Below are 21,503 nucleotides of genomic sequence, written 5' to 3' on the forward strand. Positions count from 1 at the left end.
ACAATATCAGTGACCTATGTCAGATGTAAAGTGGCGGTTGTATCATGTTGTTGTGGATCATGTCTGCTTTCATGTCCTGCTCTCCTCTGCACCTGCCCACACAGGTGTGCACAGACTAAATACTTAATACACTAAATACTAAATACATTAAAATCCTTCCTCGCTTAAACTTAATTATCAAAAGCCCTCAAACACAGCTGTTATGTGAGTAACACTCTAATAAAATGAACACAAGGTGTTTTGACAGGCAGGTCATCAAACTCCAGTCCAGCTTTTCCAAGCAACACCTGCTAACCGAGAAATTCAATTAAGGGACTCCTCTTCCCACTTGGAGCCGGTCTCCAGGGCAGATCTTCCGGGCGACTCGCCCTGTAAGAAATAAGAAAAATGCTACAATAAAAACGTGAAAAAACTGAAAAATTATGTGGCAACTTTAATCATGAAAACGCTCCAACAAACCTGCGTAAACACACGCTTCGCTTTAAGTGGAAGTGAGGGAAAGACAGCGAAGTAGCGCAGGTAAGAGTTTTCCTTTTCCCCTCAACTACTGTCTGTCCACGCCGCTTGTTTCATTCAGTCACCGCGGCAAAAGCGACGCTAAAGTGTGGGTCAGCGCGGCGCCGGAGGTTATATTTTCATGTTTGAAGACGTAAAGAGTAAAGAGGGAGAGCGGAGGTCTGGATGTGACGAGGGGTCTGTGAACGCGGCGTGACTGAGGCTCCGCTCGGTGCACCGGCGGCGGCAGCGGCGGCGGCAGCAGGTCCGGAGCGACTCATCCAGGCACGGTGCCGCAGAAAGCAGCACCGGCGGGGCGTTCAGGCTCCACGAAAACTTTAATAATTCACACACATCCGCCATCAAACCTCCCGCAATAGCCAACTTACAACCGCAGGCTGCTAAACGCCGGAGCCGCTGCCAAGTTGAGGCGACGCGGCTGCAACTTTTCCCCCTCATGCTCGCACTTTAATCAGCTCCGACAGCCGCGATTCCCCCCTGAAACACGGAGCACGGAGGGGAAGCGGAGCACGGCGGGGTGCGGACTGTTTGTGTGTTTGTTTGTTTGTGTTGTTTTGTATTTACACACACACGCACGCGCAGCTGTCACTACTCCAAAGCTCCGTTAACGCCGTAAAAAGGACGGAGTTTCGGACGTGATTTGGCCTCAGAAAGTGCTTGTTTGGTCGGGGGAAACTTGTCCAAAGTGCCCAGAGCGGTGAGACGTGTTTGATACTCGCCCCGGTCAGTGTGTGTGTATGTGTGTGTGTGTGTGTTTGTGTTACTGTAAGCAGAGGAACTACTGTAAATCTGATCAATACGCACTGAAATGCGGAAGACTATAAAGTCTATAAATGAGCTGATTGTTATTCAGCTTTATTGTGATCGTTCTCTTAACTTAAGCGCTTCTATATTCTGATATATCAGTCCGAATGTTATCTTGTAAAATTAATGTTTTACTCAGAAATGTGGATCTAATGTTGCATTTTGTATTTTCAGAAGTGGATTCAGAATTACAATATGTATGATCAAGTTCACTCTTTGCCCTATAATGTATTTATTTGGGATAGGTTACACACCTTTCTGGCACACACACGCCCACCCACCCACCCACGCACGCACACACACACACACACACACACACACACACACACACACACACACACACACACACACACACACACACACACACACACACACACACACACACACACACACACACACACATTTGCAAACATACAATTGCAATGTTAAATAAGATTTTTGTACAATGGCTGCAGGTTAAATGTTCTAACCTAAACTCTCTCTCACAGACACACACACACACACACACCATAGAACAAACACACCTTTTTTTAAACGTTGCATTTATTACTCTGAGTCTCTGATCTCTACAAAAATGGCAAGATGTGATATTTAATTGAACATGCGTTTGTAAAGGGTCATGTTTGTTCGCGTGTGCGTTTCTGAATGTATATATGTGCTGCACGTCTGCGCTGTGTTTGTTGTTCCTCACAGATGAAGATGAGGACAGGAATAGATCACTGGCACTTTAAACCCGGAGTTCTCATATTCTCACCGGATCTTTCTCCTTTGCTAATTATTGTGTTGTTTTCAGAGCAAATATGTCATATCCATGGCGACCAGGCAGGTTTATTGTCTCTCCCGTGCAATAGCTCACAAAAGTAATTAATTATCCTTTTTTTCTCCCCCTCCTGTCTTTGGTTAAACAGATCATTCATGGAAAGCCATCTTCTATATTAAAAATGCCACTGCAAGTACAACACAAGGTAAACATGAAAGTTGATTTTTCAATTTCACAGTTTTGATGTCCCTTCTTGTGCTTTTATGTATTTTTTATTCTTTCTTGTGAGGCAGTTGTCGTCGGGGTAATTTCATCATGTGGAAACATACAGGGTGTGTGTGCTTTAGAGCTCTTTTCCATAATACCCTCTTAATGTAGCAGCTGTGTAGCCTAACTGGTGTTGATGTATTCCTGCATGCAAAGCCAGCGCACACTTGACACTTCAGCAGGGAAGCTTAAAAACACATGTTTCCACACCAAATCAGCTCATAATGTGTGTGTGTGATGTGAATAGCATAGCAAAGGTAAGTTTACTTAAGTGGTGTCTTGTATTTTATGAGGTCACTAAAAAAATAATAACCAACAGCTGGTGACATTAGGAGGTAGAAGAGTTGACTTATATGCTTTGTGTTGCGCTGATGCGTCTGGGCTTACAGAGCCACACAGAGCGGTGGTGATGATGAGTAGTAGCAGTTTCCAGCTCTTCATCCTGTGTAACTGTGCATTGTGACGGCATGTGTCTGCCGTCCAGAGGTCCTTCTCTAGCCGGACACGGTCCAGGCTTCACTGTCAGGCCGCCGGTGCAGGTTCTCATCTCTCTTCTTCATCGATGAGACACCGCAGCGTCCATACGTCAAACACGCTTCCATCGTCCCCCCCCTCTCTCTCTACCTGTTCCTTCCCCTCCGTCTCTCTCGCTCTCTCTCTCTCTCCCTTTACTCGCTTCTCTTTCTCCTTTCTTAATTTTCACATTATGAAAGCTGGGTTGGTAATTGTTCATTTGTGCTGTTTTAATTGCGATTTGGTGTTTAGTGCCGTGTTTATGGATGTGGTCCTCCAGGCCTTTTGATTGGGTCGCTCTAAAATGGCACTTGAAATGTTGCCTGTAGTGCAGTGCTCCAGGTTCACTCGACCAGTTTTAGAATCATGCCGGTTAATCAGTGCTTGTGTGTGTGTGTGTGTGTGTGTGTGTGTGTGATGTGATGCTTTCAGCGTTCTTATTTCCTGCAGCCCTATCAGTCAGTGAAATGCCTCATGTCTCATAAGTACCCATCTGCATCTGTCAAGGGGTGTGTAGAATTAAACCCATGTGTATTCCCTTTCTGTGTGACCTTGGCTGTGGACCTCAGGTCTTTGATGTCAAATGAGTGTCAGTAATCCCAAGCGGCATTTGACAGGCTTCAGGAGCTATTACTTTTGTTTCCCAACACATAAGCTTTATCAATTGCCCCCAGTGTAATGACTTTGTATACAAATTCGCTCTAATACAACCATAGTGTTTTGCCTTGTAAAAATATACTGCCTTCCCCACGTACTGTACACCAGCACAAATAGCACATGTTTTTTTAATCATCATTATTGTTTTTATTTTAGTGCCGAGGAAATGTCCTTTTTGCATGCTTGATCAGCCAGTAGAGAAATCCAATATAATGGAGGTTCAAGGTGAATTGCATCCCGTGCATTTTCCCCCCCGTTCGGCTGAAGGAATATTCCACAGCAAAATAAACAAATCACACAGACAACAGTAATATAGGGTTGATTTTGAAGGCATGAAATAAGTATCGATTAAATCCAGCAGTTCATAGATGAAAATGGCCTTTTTGGTAATTTGTCCTGGCTCCTTTCAATACAGCGAAGAGAGAGAGAGAGAGAGAGAGAGAGAGAGAGAGAGAGAGAGAGAGAGAGAGAGAGAGAGAGAGAGAGAGAGAGAGAGAGAGAGAGAGAGAGAGAGAGAGAGAGAGAGAGAGAGAGAGAGAGAGAGAGAGAGAGAGAGAGAGAGAGAGAGAGAGAGAGAGAGAGAGAGAGAGAGAGAGAGAGAGAGAGAGAGAGAGAGAGAGAGAGCGAGAGAGCTCATTATCATTCTTAATAAGTCTTAAAGGAAAGAAGGAGTGTTGTGTGTAAATGCACAGTAATCCTGACGCCGCCCAAGGTTAGGAGGGACGTGTGCACATGTGTGGGGCTCCCAGCCGCCCACCGGGGGACAGAGGGGCGACCAGAGCAGCACGGTGGAGGAGGAAGAGGGGCTGAGCCTCTGTAAAGGTGAGGCTCAGCCTGGAGCTTTGTGACGGCCGGAGCTCCTGGCAGCAGATGAGTCAGATTCACCTCTAAGGCCAAACTAGGAGCTGGGAACGGTTGACTTTGGAAACGGTTGTCACAAGTCAATAAGAGGGCACCTGTGGGCCATGGCACAGTACGACTCTCTGCCTGGGTGTGGTCCAGAAATCAAACACGTTGGATGAACTGGTGACCAATTAACACATTTAACAAATTGCCTGCCAGCCACTTTTAGTGTTTTTACAACCAGTTTGTTTTAATGGGAATCCAATGCAATATTTATTTATATACTTAGCTTCCAGTCCACTGCTGCGTCACCAGTGTGAGGGTTAATACAGCGTTCTGTTCATTAAACATCACTCTGTCTGCAGTTAAAACACAGCAGGATGTGTGTGAGCCCTTATTTGCACAGTGATTGATGTTAGTATAGTATATATGTATAGTATCTAGAAGTCTGTCAGTAAAAGAAACTATGATACTTAACTCCTTCACTGGTGGTGATGGGCGGTGATGAAGAATATCAAACCTGACAAGAACCGGATATAGTTACTTTCCCCCCTAAATCATCAGTCAGCTTCAGCTTGAGAGTTGTCTGTGTGTGTCAAACCTGTGTGTGTTAAAGAGGAATCAAACATCTTTCCACTGCACTTTCATGTACTCGGGCCCGGAACCGGACAAACTAGTTTCATCTGCGGCTAATTAGCTCGTCAAATAAAAGACGAGATAAGAGAATAGAAGAATTTTGGGATCCGTCCATGTTGTTAATTTGTGTTTTGACGCTGGTTGAGGACTCAGTGGATCGTCCTGGAGACGCGTTGACTTAATTGTTTGAGAACGAAGGAGGAGGGAGGGAGAGGAGGGGTGGGTGGGTGGGGGGGCAACAAGTCAAATAAGCAAATGAAACAGGAGCTGGTGCCCTTTTGTCTTGCTGGGGTGTGATGTCATCTCTGCGCTTCTCTTGTCACGTTAGGATGATTTACCCTCACACAGATGTTCTCAGCTCTTTGCTCGCGTACCTGCACCATTTTGTTCTATTTTTTGCCCTTTTAAAGGTTATGGAGTGAAAGGTTTCCCCTGCCTTCCTTTTCTTGTGGTGGCTGTGGTATCAGCTGCTGGTTCTCTGTGGCGTGTTAAGTTTAGAAACAGGCCTGATAGTAACCAGCAGAAGATCCCATTCTGGAGCATCTAATCTCTCTTCCCTGTGTGCGACTCGTGTTTTGGCTGCAGCTCGGTTGGCAACCTGGTTCACTGCTGCCCCCCCTCCCTCCCCCCCTTCCCCCTCCAGCCCCTCCAGGGAGCCTTGGGAGGCAGAGAGCCATCACCATGGTGATCTGAACACAGATCCCCCACACACCGGTCCATTGTGACTGGCGTGCGTTGAGGTGAGAGGGAACAAAATGTCACAGCAACAGGTTTTTTTGTGTTTTTGTTTTTGCCGCAATTCTCGTCGGGATTGTGCTCAGATTTCGTGCGATAAGCGACACTGGAGGGACCGGCGAGCGAGGAGACTGTGGGAGTTAGGCGAGCCAGTTGATTGGAGACACGAGCGGAGTGACATGGAAAGAGGCTGCACTTGCTAATAAGGCCACCTCTTGCTCTCTTTTTTTCTACGGGCACGTTCAGCAGCAGGGCAGGAAAAAATGCAGAAAAGAACGCAGAGGAATTCATAATTATCATCTCATTACAAGTATTTTCAATTTTCGCACCAAAAAGGCATCGCCCAAAGTTTCAGCAAAATTATCAGTATTCACAATAATTGAATATATTTTCACACCTTCATGGTTTGACTGATGCAATATTAAACTAATCAGCATAACAGTGTCGCAAACAGGGGGGGGGAAATCTTCTAGTAACGGCCTCCTCTAATTTATTTGACTTTTAATGCAGTTCAGCAACACGTTAAATAAATCAGATAAATTATGTATAGCAAAGTTCTCCCTGTGTGTTTAAATAGATAAACAGAGCCGACTCGATAAAGACTCCTGTGGCTGCTTTAGTTCAGCCACTAGGGGCAGCAGAGAGGAATTTAAGGAACAGGCACTTTTCAGATTCCCCCCACCGGCCCCCCAACACACACACACAGACGCACACATGCTGAAACATCAGGGCCAAAGTAGTGGTTAGATTCAGTCGTTCCGATTTCTCGCTCAGTCGCTCCATTAAAAAGCAAAGAAGTAATTCCCTGGAGTCACTAAGTATTCCATTTAAATACAGAATAGTGAGTAAACAGTATTTTTCCTTTCTGGTTAGTCAAGGTATCCTAGTTGTGTTGGTGGCAGACACCACTGTCCTCTCCATGGCCTTACTCGTTCCAGGTTCCATCGGTGGCTTGTCATTAACTCACGGCGATGCCCTTTGAGCTCTCCGTTTCAGCTGACCTTTGACCTCTGGTAGTGCGGCGCTACGAGCTGCTGGAGCTCAGAGAGAGAGAGAGAGGAGAGGTTTGAGGGGAAGCAGCAGGTTTTGCCCCGCAACCCCGAGGAGGCGTCCTGTGACAGGTCCAGGGTTGCCCTCGGCCCCTGAGGTTGGGAAGCGAGGGTCAGCCTGAGCCAGAGGGCAGGAGGGTGGCTTCAAACACGCAACCCTTAACGTCTGGCATCTGACCTCTGTGAGGACGGCCGTGCCTCCAAAGCCTGAAAGCTTTACCTGCTGTCGTTACCGCAGTGCATTCCTACATAGACCTGGCGTGTGTTGGAGACTGCATGTACGCTGCATACATACGTGTTCCTCCCACATGAACCTCTCTTTACTATGCGGGAGTCTCATTAATGTGTGTTGACATGAAGCTGGAGCAGTCAGGCCTTTTGGTGCCAAGTCTGTCAGAGCCAACGCTCCTCCTGCCACCGAGCAGATGCAAAGGTGCGGGTCCTGCGAGATCCTTTTATGTTTCCGAGACCCCCGCTCGCCGCTTTACGGAGACCTGCACCGCCGGGCTCCGTCTCAATCAGCCCTCCGCTTTAATCCCACTTCAGAATTCCTCTTGGCGAAGGGAGTAAATAAATTTTTCAGCGTTTATTAGAATACAGCTCGCCAGAAGGGACGGCGCTCGCTCCTCTCCTATAGCTGCTTCAGTAATTAGCAAATTGATTAGGAGAACTTCAACACACCTCCTTGGCTCTTATCTCCCTATTCTAGGACAATATTGCTGTGCCATGGGACGGCGTAAATATTTTAAGGGAGACCCTCAGTGAATCTCATTAAATGGCTGTGGGGCAGAGCAGCTGTCTCCCGCTGAAGGTCCCAGCCAATTTTCTAAACTATGATTAAAGAAAAGTTTTGGACTATTTAAACGCCGCCGCGTCCTGTGGGTTTGCGCCGCCGCCACCGAGGAACCTCTGCTCCTTCCCCTTCCCCCCGCCGAGCCGGGACCACCCGCTCCCTCCCCTCGGATCTATTAGTTAGAAATCGTTTGGGTGATGACTCTTTGAAAGTGCTGGTCATTCTGGGATGTCATGTTACAAAATGCAACAAAGACCTCTCTTTTTATGCGCAAATGCTAATTAAAAATTTTACCCCCCCAGTCCCCTCACAGTCCCCTCACAGTCCCCCCTCTGTCCCCCCCCGTCCCCCCGTCCCCCCCACAGTCCCCGAGCTGCAGAGGGAAAGACTTGGTAGCAATTTGGCAGATAATCAAATTGCATTTTAAATGGAGCTGTTTAAAGATGACTGGGGTCTGCTCGCTGGAAGACACAGTGGCACAAATTAAGCACAAATAAGCTTCTATGAGCGCTGAGGAACAATACTACAAAATTCATATCACAATAGGAGGCTTGCATTTATGTAAATTGGACTTGAAATGTTTGATTTATGTTTTTTTAATGAGTGAAAAGGAGTCCAGGTACCCGGTGAGATGTGTTTCCCCTTACAGGGAGAGGCAGGGATACAGTTTTCCTCTTCATGATGGTTTCTCTCCCGTTAAAGCGTCTGACCCTACAGGAGGAACGCTGATAGGATCTGATTCATTAAAGGATGTCCTAGCTTGGATACCAATTTTTTTAGATTTTAACCTGACAGGAAATGACAAACTGGGTGGAAAAAATGTTGTCAACAAGAATCCGTGGACAGAAATCTGCTCTTCTGATAGAAGCTGCCCCCCCCCCCCCCCCCACATTTGGCATACATGCATGATTAAGTTCCAGTTAAATGATCTATTCACACCGCATTCCAGCACCGATTAGTGACATCTCGTTAGCAGAAAACAGAAAACCGACACAAAAATGTGGGAATCGGGCCTGAAAGTGGGATTCAACAGATCCACTCCAGTTTCTGCTCTTCAAGCTTCTGGTCTTCTCTCTCTCTCTCTCTCTCTCTCTCTCTCTCTCTCTGTCTCTGTCTCTGTCACTCTCTCCTCCCCCCCCTGAGCGATCTACTGTATGTCGTTCTGGGGCCACATTTTCCATCCAAAGTTTAGCATTCATCACCAGTCCGGCCATCAGAACTGGTTCATACCCATAAAACCCCATCATGGACGGCACAACAAGTGATGCTTGACTTGTAAGTTTAAAGGCCTGTTAATTGGCTGTGATTTGCTGGCGGTGCTGAGGCGACTGAGGCAGTGCGCACGCTCCCTCGCAGACATAATCATTCTCTATTGGATGATGTATCGCTCTCCTCCTCTCGTCACATCTTAACACCGTGCATTTGTATCTGTAGTCCTTCATCTGAGCCACATAAGCGCCCGACTTAGAAGCGATTCTGACCCGCCGACTGCCGGCTTTCGACCTACCCGACCTTCTCAGCCGATACCTACGTGCAGAGGAATCCCCTGAGATCCTTTACGATGATCCGCCGTGGCAGTTTCCTCCTGTTTTCACTGTGAATCTGTGGTTGGAAGCAGCCGAAGATGTTTAGAGAAGAAGCAACAAAACAGCTTTGACATATCGAGGCAGATTTACTAAGCAGGAGGCAAATTACTGCGCGGGCCGCAGATATCTGTGTGTGTGTGTGTCTGCTTAGCGTGTGTAAAAGGAAGGAGCTCAGTAAATCTGCCCCATAGAGTTTAAAACCACGCTACAATAAAAAGGCCCAAGCTGTGTTTATAAGATATAGATTTGCTGTTTGATTTTTCTATTAAGCATTGATTCAGATGTTAAGAAATGACTTTTAAAGAAACAGGAAATGGGATTTACCTCATAATTCTTGCGCTTGATTGACTGAAGGTAAGGAAGAATTCATGTTATTACTGAATGTGTGTATGCAGATTCCAGATAGTCTAAGATTTGCTTTAAATAAACGTATGAATCAATTAGATCTTTGATTAAACGTTGATCTTAACTGGGCCTCTATATCTTCTCACTAACATAATGTTGCCGTGGACACCATGAGGCTAGGGTTCATGTAGTACATTTCTGAAAGTGTAGATGTAAATTCCAAGGTAACATTTAATCTATTTTCCAATTTTTATTTGAATATAATAAACAGAAATTTGATTTATAGCTCAAAAACAGGGAGGCGGCCCCTGATTGGACGAGCCACACTCGCCGCCGCCGCCGCCGCCGCCTTGTGACGCTGATTGACAAATATTGTTGCAAACTTAATGGCACAAGAGGGAATTGATTGATCAAGTGGATGACTGATCATAAACCTGCAGTCAATATTTGGCTGCGGGTTGATTTTCCTCGTGTGCGGCGGCGTGTTCGGGAGCTGTGACGGCCGTGGCCACGTGGTCACGAGCAGAACACACACTTACACTCCTGCTGTCTCCTCTGACGCTCTGCTCGCCCTACAACAAACAACCCCCCCCCCCAAACACACATACACACACTCCAACCCCCTCGATGCTGAAAGGAGCGCTCGGTGTTTATTCACTTGAAGCGAAGGATATCGGTTAAAGTGACCAATTTTAGAGAAGCCGGGGTGAGAATCTCCCTCTAATTACTGTTCAGTGTGGATCCTCTCCTCTGAGTCCCTCGGCCGCAAATGACGGCATTAAAAAGCCTCTTTTATTTTTAGAAATGGAATTTTAGCCTCACAGACAATAGGCTACTTCTGTTTTCCCTTTTTTTAACGGCGTGGGAGACTTTATCTTTTTAATAAAAAATTCCTGACTTGGTGAAAGTTTAATTAATAAGGGACTTAAAGTGAGGGGGAATGAGCAGGGGACTTGGGTCTTTAAGGGGGCACTTATTTTTCCATCTGGGCTATCCTCCAAAAAAACTGTCAATTAGTGTCTTAAGCTGAAGAGACAAAAAAAAAAACGTCATTAGTTCTGGTGAAAAGAATAATGGGTTTTAAAGGTTTTGCTTCAGAGACGAGCAAAAGCACAAGCGGGCCGTCTGAGAGGTTTTCATTCGTTTCCCGCAATTATGAAAGTTTGGAGGAAGCGGCGGCGATTAAGCAAAGGTGCAAAGTCGCCCCTTTCATTCTGTGACGTCGAGACAAATAACATGACTGATAACTGAAACCGCACTTCAAAGACAAACTGCCAGGAAACGTGTTAAAGGGGCAGAGGTTTAGGGTTAGAGTCCAATTAAGAAAAGGCAAATTTGGGGGCAGCCCTCGCCGTTAAGTTTCCTCTTTTTCGTCAGTTTGGTTTTAGGGTTGGAGGTTTAGTCGTAAAAACAAATCTTCATCTTTGCTTGTCTATAAGATTTGGAACCGAAGAAGTTTAGAAAAAATGTTGCATCTAAATTATTAAATGAAATGTTGCCGTCTTTGGTTTCTTGTCCAAACTCCTCACGTTCATTCGGCCCCTCTCTGGCCTCGTCCGTCCTCCTGAAGCCAGGAGAGAAGCGAGTTAACTTTGGAATCCCTGGCATTTATTACGTAACCACAGCGAGTTATAGTGTTGCCACCTGAGTTACAATCCATCTCCAATAGACACTTTCACATAAAACTAGTCCAAGGCCAGGGATCGTCGGCAGCACTGAGAGTAAAAATGTGTTTCACCTTGAGGGGAAATACTTAGTAAAGGCGTTAAGGTTGGCTGTAAATGAGCGTAATGAACTTCCTGCCTGCCGTATGTCCCTTTGAGTCCCGGGTGGGCAGGAGGTGAGCCGGCGGAGCTCAGAGGAGACTTACATAACCCGAGCGGTCACAGTGCCAGAGGCTTCCGGCGCCCTGACTCGCTGCCCCGCACAACTGGAGACGGCTTCCTGCAACACGGCGCGGGCGCTGGTAAATGATTGGTTACAGGAGATCCTCCAATAAATTAATTGTTTCCACTTCATGGTTAAGTATGTGCTACTCTTCCAAATCGAGTGCTGGTACTTGGTTATTACACTTTAATAGCTTGCTTGCCAAACTAACGATATATTACTCCATGTGCTGGCTCAGATCAGAGAAGATGAATTGGCTATTAATTAGAGTTGCGCTGAGAGGGCACAGGGGAGAGACTACTCATAGCCTCGCAATCAGCGTCAACGGGGGCCCTTTCCTGAACTGGGACAGTCGGGGGCCAGGCCCGGGTCATCCAGTCCTGCCGCCCCAAAGTTCTGGAGCGCCCGTCGGGCACGGCCACCGTCTCCTCGAGTCAAACGGAGGACAAGACACTTTAATGTTGAGCAGCTGCAAGTTCATCTGCTGGTTTTAAGTCGGCAGCAGGATGAGAGCGGCAGGGAGGCGTGGGAGGTTGTTTGGCTCACGAGGTTCCTTAACAAAAGCCTCACGTCCGAAGGACTTTGATTTAGAAAGTTATGGAGGAAATATTTGACAGGCTGAGATGATTTGTGGGGAATATTATTGTTTGGCTCACTTTTCTTGTGCAGCCTCTGAATTAGCCCTTTTATCACAATTAATTAAGCTGGCCTATAGGAGATGTTCCATCTTGAGCTCATCCACACAGGATAAATAAGTCAGAGCAGCAGATATATGTCCTTTTATTGGCTGACTTGATCTCTGAAGCATCTGTAGTGGGGGGGGGATCTGTCTCTGCGCTGCGACTTTGTGGACGAGTCTTTGCCATCACTCACTTTGAATGCTTCTTTTATGACTCGTTTTGTTAAAAACCTCTTTTTTTAATGCAAGGTATCAGGAGTTATGGCCTGTCTATGCAAATTAGAAAAATTTGACAGTTTGTTATTCATGTCATCATCTTTTTAAACACTTAAAGGCCATAAATTGTTTCATGACAGGCTGCTCCGAAATTGCCACTAAATATTATTAAATATTTTAACAAGTTCCTAGTAAATATGCCTTAAATGTTTGAACGATGGGCGGGAAGAAAAATGGCTCTGCATCAACTTATTAGAGGCTATAAAAGTGGCAGTGATTTATCATGGATGTGGAGCAACTTGGAGCATCTTTTTTTGTTTATCCTGTTAACGTGCTTTGTCCTGATGTGCACATTAAACAGGAGCGCCGTGTTAAAAGCCTGCAGCTTCACAGGTCAGGCACACGTCAGGCATTGTTGCTCCTGTGGTCCCGCAAAGACAAAGCAGGATATAAAACTGCATTCTGAAGTGTAAAAGCATCACACGCAGTTAAAGAGGCAGATTCTTCATTCTGTGTTTAAACGTTGTATCATTGATTGTTACATGTGACGGTGGTTGCATCTCTATAGCGCCTCCTACTGACCACATCTGATTCAAGCCCCTGAAACGTCACCGTTTGTCACCAGGGGAACTGTCAATCAGGACATTGTCAGGACATTCAGCCCTCAGCTCGACCTTACAGGCTGCTGCTTTAACGTATCGTGTCATCATCACATATTGACTGTAAATGAATGCTGATTATTAGATCAGTCCCTCTCTCTCTCTCTCTCTCTCTCTCTCTCTCTCTCTCTCTCTCTTTCTCTCTGCTCCTCGTTTGATATGTAAATCTCTTGAAGGCGATGGTGTGATCCCTGTTTTTTGCTCGTCTCCGCTGCAGTATTTGTATTTTTATGTCCATATCTGCGTGTTTGCCTGCTGCTGTCTGAGCTCATCACTCTCGGTGGTTAGCATGACGTGACGGCTGCCGTGTCAGCATCAGCTCTGCTCTGCTCTCTCCAGGGCCCTCTGCCACTTTTCCCTGGGGTTGGCAGAATACGAGTGCCCCCTCGTCTGACTGGCTATAACCTTGCCACCAGCTTGTGTGTGTGTGTGTGTGTGTGTGTGTGTGTGTGTGTTTTCCAACTCTAAAGACTTGAACAATGATGACTCAAGCCACGCAGAGTACACCTCAGGGAGAATACAGTGGAAATAAAAATAACAAGTGGATTTTTGACTGCAGTCAGATGTGAGAGGAGGCGAGCTGGCACTGGGCTAAAAGCCTGAGCAACCGCCCCCCCCTCTGCCCCCCCTCCCTCCCTCACCCCCCCTCTCGCTACATTAGATTAGGCTGTCTCGTGCGCAGGAAGTGCTGAAAGGCTCTGCAGATCCTATCTACACCAAACGCTGTCCTTACATCCAGAGACAGTTTCCAGTCCCGGCTCCTGAAATTCCAAAGTAGTTCTCAATCCAGTTAAGGCCCGATACTGTGGATGTGCCCCCCCCCACTCTCCCCCCTCCTCTCCTCGCCCCCCCCCTCACCCCCCCCCTGCTGAGGGTTCCTATTAGTAGGGTTAAGTACGAGGATGCCTGTGTTGGTATTTCTGTGGTTGCTCATCTGCGTACCGCACATGAATTTCTTTAAATTATTTATTTTCCTGACACGCCATATGGTGCTGTAACTTGTTTGTCTTGAAGCGCGCTGGAGAAGAAGTGCGAGACCTGGACCGGATTGCTGCTGGTGGGTGTACATGGGAGACCCTCTTCAAACAATGCCTGTTTTTTGTTATTTATTCTGCTGGGTGGGCTTTGTTGATGCAAGTCCCTGCAACGTCTCCAGTGTCGTAGCTCCTCTCTCTCTCTCTCTCTCTCTCTCTCTCTCATCTGCCTGAGAGTGAGGAGATGATCAACATAATTGGGCCAAAATGTTGAGATGTTTGAGAGAGGAACAGAGGAGGGAGCTTACGGTCGGATGGGGGGGGGGGGGCTGGAAGAATGGGGTCCTGATCTTCTTTGAAATGCCACAATAAATTGCCGTGCGTCGTTCCCAACGCGTGCCTGATTAAATGCGCTCCTAAACTGCCCTGATTTGTGGGGGCACCTTGCCGATTTTATTTGCCACTGTTAACATTTTCATTCCTGCATTATGCATGGTGCTGTGGGGCAAGGAAGTGCTGCAAACAAATGGCCTGAGGGATCCACGTAAACACGCCGACTTCGCCGTCGCCGCCGCCCTAACGGGGAGAAGACCAACAGCTCGGCGCCGCCTACTCCTTCATCCTTCAGCTCGTCTTCACTGACACCTTAGACGGCCTCCTGTGCAGCTCAGCCTTAACTTAAAGGAGCGGGACAGTGTGTGTGTGTGGGTGTGTGTGTGTGTGTGTTTATCGGTGTCAGTGGCCTCAGGTAACTTGATAGTTTGACGGCAGAGTGACACACACACACACACACGTTATATTGCAGTCGCTCTGTCAGGACGGACCCGAGCTTGATAAAGTGGATATGCTCATCTGTATTTTTATTAATCAGTGATGAATGTGCGTCTGATAGAATATTTCTGCCTAATTGAAAATGATTCCTCCTCCTTCGCTGCACGCGGGCTGAGGTCACTTTGGCTAGTTAATTCTGACAGCCAAAGCAACGTGGTGCCGGTTCCTTTGTGTTTAGGGATTTTAATTCCTGGTTGCAATAATCAGTGACTGATGGAAGCCCTAGTGTTTCATGAAGGCGAGCCAAATCACATGTGCTCCCCTTTGAACATGAAACACTCACAGTAGGAATATGAATTTTCACATTAGAGGCATATTAACTGTGTGATTAGGATTTACTTGATCTGGGATCTTGGCCGTGGCGAGCGCGGGCGCAGCAACGCCTGCGCCGCACTGCCCCGAGTTGTCAGCTGTCATGGCGTTGGCCCGGAGCCGTGCACTTGGCAGGTCTCCACCCTCTCACCTCTGCCTGACAATGCAAATACACGCAAATGATGTGTAGCCAGCGGACGGCTCTGTATGCACTCATGTAATACCATAACAATGAGGAAACTCTGCTCCCGGGCCAGCTGAGCCGCAGAGTGGCAGGAGTTTGACACCTTTCCTGTCCTGACGCTGGAATTATAAAAGTCCATGCAGTCTGTGTGTGTGTGTGTGTGTGTGTGTGCGCGCATGTGTGTGTTTGGTAATATTTCCACCCAGCGTTGCCATCACAGAGCTCTGCATAGCATTAGCAGAGAGTAATGCAGCAGGGCAGATATTGTTTTTTATGGTGTGACCTTTTGAGATATTATTATTTTTTTGATGAATAACCGTAGCGGAGTTTACTCTGAGTGCCGGCGTTAAACCGCAGCTAAACAAGTTTCCTGAAGGTTTGCCCTCATAGCTTCTGACACAAATGGCAGAAAGGAAAACCGCCTCGGCGCTCGTCGTGTGCGGCGGCCCAAGCAGAGGAGGCCGCCGCCGCCGCCGCCGCCGCCGCCGCCGCCGCCGCCGCCGCCGCCGGCAGATGAGCACAGTGGAGTCCATGGCGTCGGGTTCATTAGAGCGCCTCTCCGAGCAGGGAAATGACCTTTTCCTTGTAATTATAGTCCGAGTTCACAGCTAGCTGAGTGTCGGCGCGGCGTACTGTACGCTGACAAGGATCACTGGAAACAATTAGCATGGCGCCTCAGCCGGCGCTCTGCCGGGGATCCTCGCTCGCCGCTTTCTTTACACCTTCTCGCTCAAGTGCCAGCGTGATTTGATTATACGTGACAGATAAGTAAGACAAATAAGATTAATACATTATTTAATTGATCAAAGTGCACTGAACTGCGTCTAATACGTCTGTGTCACAATTTGATAGCGAGTTAGAAAGAGTCCAAAGTGTTAAAGCGCCGGCGTATCGCTCTTTGATGTTCTGTACTGTAAACGTGTTTATGGTCAGTTCTCCACATTGTTTTTTGTTTTATTGAAGGACGTAGCAAATTATTAACACATGATGTGAACATTAGAGTGGAAAACTTCTCATATATATTGATGTCAAATAATGAGACAGTTTATTACACTTCAGGTCAGAACAAGACATGGAATCCAAGTGACAGCAATAAGTTATGATTACTGATTTACAGTCGTATTAGCAATTGATCAAAATAAATAGAACGCTGGGAGCCAAATGCTTAGACCGGGACTATTTTTAAACTTTAAAGTCTAATGTTTGATCAAACTGTGTCCTAAACAGAATGACACCAAGATGTTAATGTTCTCTGGCGTTGTTTTCATCAGGAATTCTCCGGAGAAAAATGCATCAAATGTTTATGTTTCAAGTCAAAGCTGTAAGTGAGTATACCTGCGAGCTAATGCGATCACAGAAAAAATTGATTAGGCCTTTAAAGTCCATGTGATTGGCATTGACAGCCAGGGATTTCTGGGTCTTTGTGAGCTTTGTAAAACGCCTGGAGGACTGTTCCATCTTAAATGGACTGAATGTAAGTGGAAGTGTCACCGTCGCATTGCAGAACGTCTTGGGTTGAAACCCAACTGGAGCTCGCATGTTCTCCCCCCCCCCCCGCGCCTCCCGTTTCTGGTTTCCATATACGCAGCGTTTTAAAATCAGGTTTCCATATGTTCTCGGTTTAATTAACAGCCATTCGTCGAGAAATGGCAGCTGAGGAGACGACCGAATTACCACCTGGATTTATTTGTAATGCGGGACGTGAACACGGCGAGTCTGAAGGGGCGCCGTATATCTGCAGAGTGTCAGAGCTCGGCCCGGCTCGGCCGGCTCGGGTCGCGGCCCGGCACCTCACGTTCACACACGCAGCAGTTTGACTTTCAATCTCCTTTTTGAATCTTCGCCGCCATCGTTCTCGTTTAGAAATGTCCCTCCTTCTCTCCATGGTGTTTTGATAAAGCAAATGTGGTTGAACAGAGCAAATATTTAAGGTATCTGCAAATGTGATGCACATCTGTCACACAGCCCAAGGGCGAAAAGCAGCACATAACAAGGCAACAAATGCTGATCCGGGACTTCTCTGCGGCAAAATAAAATATGGCTCAAGTTTTCATTAAGGTGCTATTGATTAGCTTTTCCTGGCAATGAATTATGGACGACATTAAATAAAAGGGAAAATATTTTTATGACTTTGCTCGGGCCATGCCAGATTCCCCCTTTTGCCTCGCGTACGCTCGCCCTGACAGGCATTTTGTTTTCTCTGGAATTCTTGTGGCTTTTGTGAAAACCTAGTTGAAGTTAAAGAAAAGTTACTTCCCTTTGATTGTCTTTCCTCCTCCCACCTCCCGTGTTTAGATGCTCGTAAAGCGAGGTGGAACGCACGCTGCAGGACGGTTTCAACATGTCGAGAATGTACAGTTTTAAATTCTGGACTGTTGATAAGATGCGGTGAAATTTTTATGACAGGAACCTTTGAGAGGAGCGCCATGCTGTCTGTCTGCCTGTCTGTGGGGGAAAAAACTGTTGCAAAAACAATTCTGATGCTGATATTTAGGGGAAATAAAAGTCTTAAATGATATCGTGGAAGTGGATGGGTCTTGCAGTCTTTAGTTAGCGCTGTGGCCTCACAGTGAGAACATCCTGGGTTCAGATCCGACCGCAGCCTCTCACCCTTGCGTTCTGTTCTTCCCACGTCTTTGGTTTTATTCCAGGTGCTCCGGTTTCCCTGTACAGTCCAGTCACAGTCTGGACTGGAAACTCTAGATTGGTCTTTGGGTTGGGGTGGAAGTGTGTTTGACTTTTGTCTGTTCTGTCACTGTTGATTATTTGGAGAATCGATTAATCGACCGCTTATTTTAGCGCCTTTACCCCTTACCCCCCCACACACTGCTGAATCTTCTTCTTCTGTGTTGTGTCATGTTTGGCAGGTCAGCATTAGGATGCATTACAGATCACAAACTGGCTTCATATTGCTGAATAATGGAGTCCATGCATTTTTAATCTTTTTTCAAATGTATTTTTTGTCGAGTGGTCGATTATAATCGATTAATCGAGGCAGCACTTCTTCTGACACAATGGGACCTGTTTAAGGTGTGCCTGGCCTCTCGGTGCATGCTGGGTTATGCTTATCTCACCCTGTTGCATCACTGGATGGATTTCTACCAGCATGTGCACCAATACTGATACCAGCGATTAGACCATATTGACCGGCAATCAGGGATCTGGAGCTTTTCCATTTCCTAGTTTGTCTTTAACATATGTAACGGAAGACGAGGAGAAGGTGGCACCTGTGTCACAACTGTCCAAGACCGATTATGTTATTATCTGTAATGGGAATAATCATAGTATTAAGAAATGGCAGTAAATCCTCATCATCATGGACTTACAGGACACGTGTTTCTGCTAAAGCTTGTGATGAAACCTGTGATTCAAGAGTCTGTTTCAGGGGCAAGGACCTTTTTTATGTCACCCATATACCTCTTTACTGTGGAAATCTTCCCTCATTGTATGGCTTCATCCATGTGGCATCCAGTGTTGAATCACACTGCCTCTAGTGGCCAGAGGGAGCTTAATGAAAGGCTTGGTCTCAAACGTCTCGCCCCGTGTTACCTCTGCGTGTGTTTCTTCTCTCCATCATACGTGGGCGTGTTGGTTGAGTGTGGAAGAGGGAGGGGGGTGGGGTTGTGACGGCTGCCATGAAATACAACCACTAAGGGACTGCTGGGGTCACTGGTGTCATCGTAATTCACGTTTCCCTCACATCGCGACATTCACGACAATGAAAACAAATTAAACAGCAAAGATTTTCCACCCACAGTTTAACACATAATTGGCAAACAAACAACGGAACAACCGATACAATTACCTGTTTATCCTCTTTCTTTCTCTTCTGCCGTGCACGCCCTCGTTCAAACTGCGGCATTCATGCTCCCTTATATGCAAACTTGGCATTAGTTTTGACTTTGAAACATGTCACTGGAATGTACTGGCTGTTGGTTTAGAACACTTTTATTAGAATAATTATATCTCCCTCCAGTAAATCAGCATTCAACCTGTCTGTCCTGTTTTTGTGTGTGTGAACACATTTGGTGTTCCTGCATATAAATTGTCACTTTTCTTAGCGGAACAAGTTGCTGGGCCAGTTCTGCGAAATGGAATATGATTTGTTCTTCTTCCGTGCAAACACTTCAGGGAGGACAAAAGGCTGTAGAGTTAGAAAGACGTTGATAAACTGTCCACATGTACTGTATGTATGTATATTAATGTCTGTATCTGGAAGCTTCTCCCATGAAAGTATGTCTCCATGGCACTTAAAATAGAATAGATTCCTACAAATGTGTGAGTAAGCGGAGCCTTCCGTGCGTATGCTGGGGTTTAAGACGACACAGAAGATAAGTAGGTCTTTGCCTGGCATTTGCGTCATTAAAACATTCTTACACAATGTGTTTTTAAGAGAAACGTGGCCACACCAGCAGCAGGGCGTTTACTCTATGCTGTGGCATAGTTACATTCATGGGTAGATATGGATTTCAGAAATGCCACAAAGTCAAAAGCAAAACATTCTGTCCTTTCTGCAAAGTGCTCAGACTTGTTCCTCCAGGGCGGAATGATAGAAAAAACAGGAAAAACATGTGAACTATGTTTCTGGCACATTTTTCGTGCTGTGTACTGTAATGTCAGACTGAGACGCCTTTACTTTAAGCCATGTTCTTCATCCTTCCTCTCTGATCGCAGCCAGTCGACCTGTTTCTTTCACTTTTCACGTTATTTCTCGATGGTTAGACAGCAGAATCAGTCCCAATCTCCTCTCTGAGTGTTTTTATAGAGCGGCACAGAAGAACAGTGCAGCCCAGTTCACTGCCTATAGAAATACACCCAGTAGAACAAAGCCCAAGGCCTTGAATAATAGGCTAATGTATGTAGCATGTCCCCCCTGTGAGTCATACAGGTTTGACGGTTGGCGGCGTGTAAAACTTACAGTGGAACCCAGCGTGCTCCGTCTCACCTCAGCTCACCCCGACTCACTCTGCCTCCAGGAAGCTTTGCCGTAGAGGAGTTCATTGAGTTTCACGATGCGGCCTATAGGCGCCAGGTGACGGCTGTGTTATGTCGGAGAAGAGAGATGATGATGTCGCTCAGTGTCAGTGTGAGGTTCAAACAGGAAAATGGGGATTGTAAATATCATTTTAAGCATTTTAAATAAAAAAAAGAAATCTTGGTACCTTCAAAAATGGATCTTGGTTGAAGCTTTTCCGCAGCGTCTAAGATGCCTGAAGGGATTCTGAACACGTCGTTAACATGTTACTTAGTGAAGGAACGTTGAGGTAGAATCTGCCTCCTTTAAACCGTACAGTCGTTTCCATTAATCCACGAGGTGAAAACTAACTTTGGAGGCTCATTAAGTTGCCAGTTAATAACAATCAGGAGATGACGAGTTTGGTTTAAAGACAAAGTGCATCTTCAATAGGAAACGTTTGCGCCCTGACACGGCTCTATAAAGAACCGCGTGACTGCTGGTTGCTCTTCTCTGCTCCGACTGCAGGCACTTAATGTGCCAGGTGTTTTGCCCAAGATCTTTTTCCAGAAGACAAATGGAAAAGTGCCATATCCTTTAAACATGCCATTAATATGTCTTCTAAGCCTCTCCACATCTGAGCCCCAAAAGCCCCGTTTTATTACAGAATCTCCTCTTTGTCAGACATAGCTTCCAGTTTACGTTTTCAGGTAATTATAGCGTTGTGCACACTGGAGTGGCACAAATTAGCACTTTGGGGGAAGAATCAGTTGGCTGTGTGCCCATCATCGCCTTTATGGCCTGGACATGATAGATACACAAGCACAAATGCCTGTAAAAGGCAAAGTGTACGTCAACATTTTAATGGAGGATGTGTGGTAGTTAGCCCTCAGTGACTTTGAATTAGGGCTCATTTTTAGAGCCTTTGCTTTGCGGTTCTCTGTGGAAAAACTAAGACGGTTTGGTGCCATTATTCCCTGTGATGTTTCCTGGTGAAATGGGTTAATATTGTGCTGTCATGACGGCTGAACCTGTAAGAGTTATTTGTAAAACGGGCCATCAAGCAGGCAGCGGCAAAGAAACTGCAAATGTGAGTCAGGAGTGAGCATTATCCCCCATGAGCTCTAAACGCCAACAATGTCAAAAAGGGTGCGGCGACCCCTCCTTTCTGGGTCAAGTAGCTTTTAAGGTTGTTTTCTCCTTTTTTACGGTTACACCACCTGGTTTTTAGTGAATGTGGTGGAGAGAAATACAACAATGAGGCGTGAAGTCATAGGGCACCTTATGAAAGGCCGAGCCACGC

General features: G+C 46.3%; 1 protein-coding gene across 1 annotated transcript in view; it reads left to right on the forward strand.

The window, feature by feature from the left end:
* Nucleotides 1–202: 202 nt before the first annotated feature.
* The window catches only part of casz1 (castor zinc finger 1), a 162,930-nt gene continuing 141,629 nt past the window's right edge, over nt 203–21,503 (forward strand). The window contains exons 1-2 of the mRNA XM_076163471.1: nt 203–519; nt 2,229–2,285. The gene's annotated coding sequence lies outside the window, so the exon portion shown is untranslated. The remainder of the gene's footprint in view (nt 520–2,228; nt 2,286–21,503) is intronic.

This window comes from Genypterus blacodes, unplaced genomic scaffold (genome assembly GCF_046128005.1).
Source record: "Genypterus blacodes isolate CSIRO-AG114 ecotype Tasmania unplaced genomic scaffold, CSIRO-AGI_Gbla_v1 ptg000131l_1, whole genome shotgun sequence".
Taxonomy (NCBI): domain Eukaryota; kingdom Metazoa; phylum Chordata; class Actinopteri; order Ophidiiformes; family Ophidiidae; genus Genypterus; species Genypterus blacodes.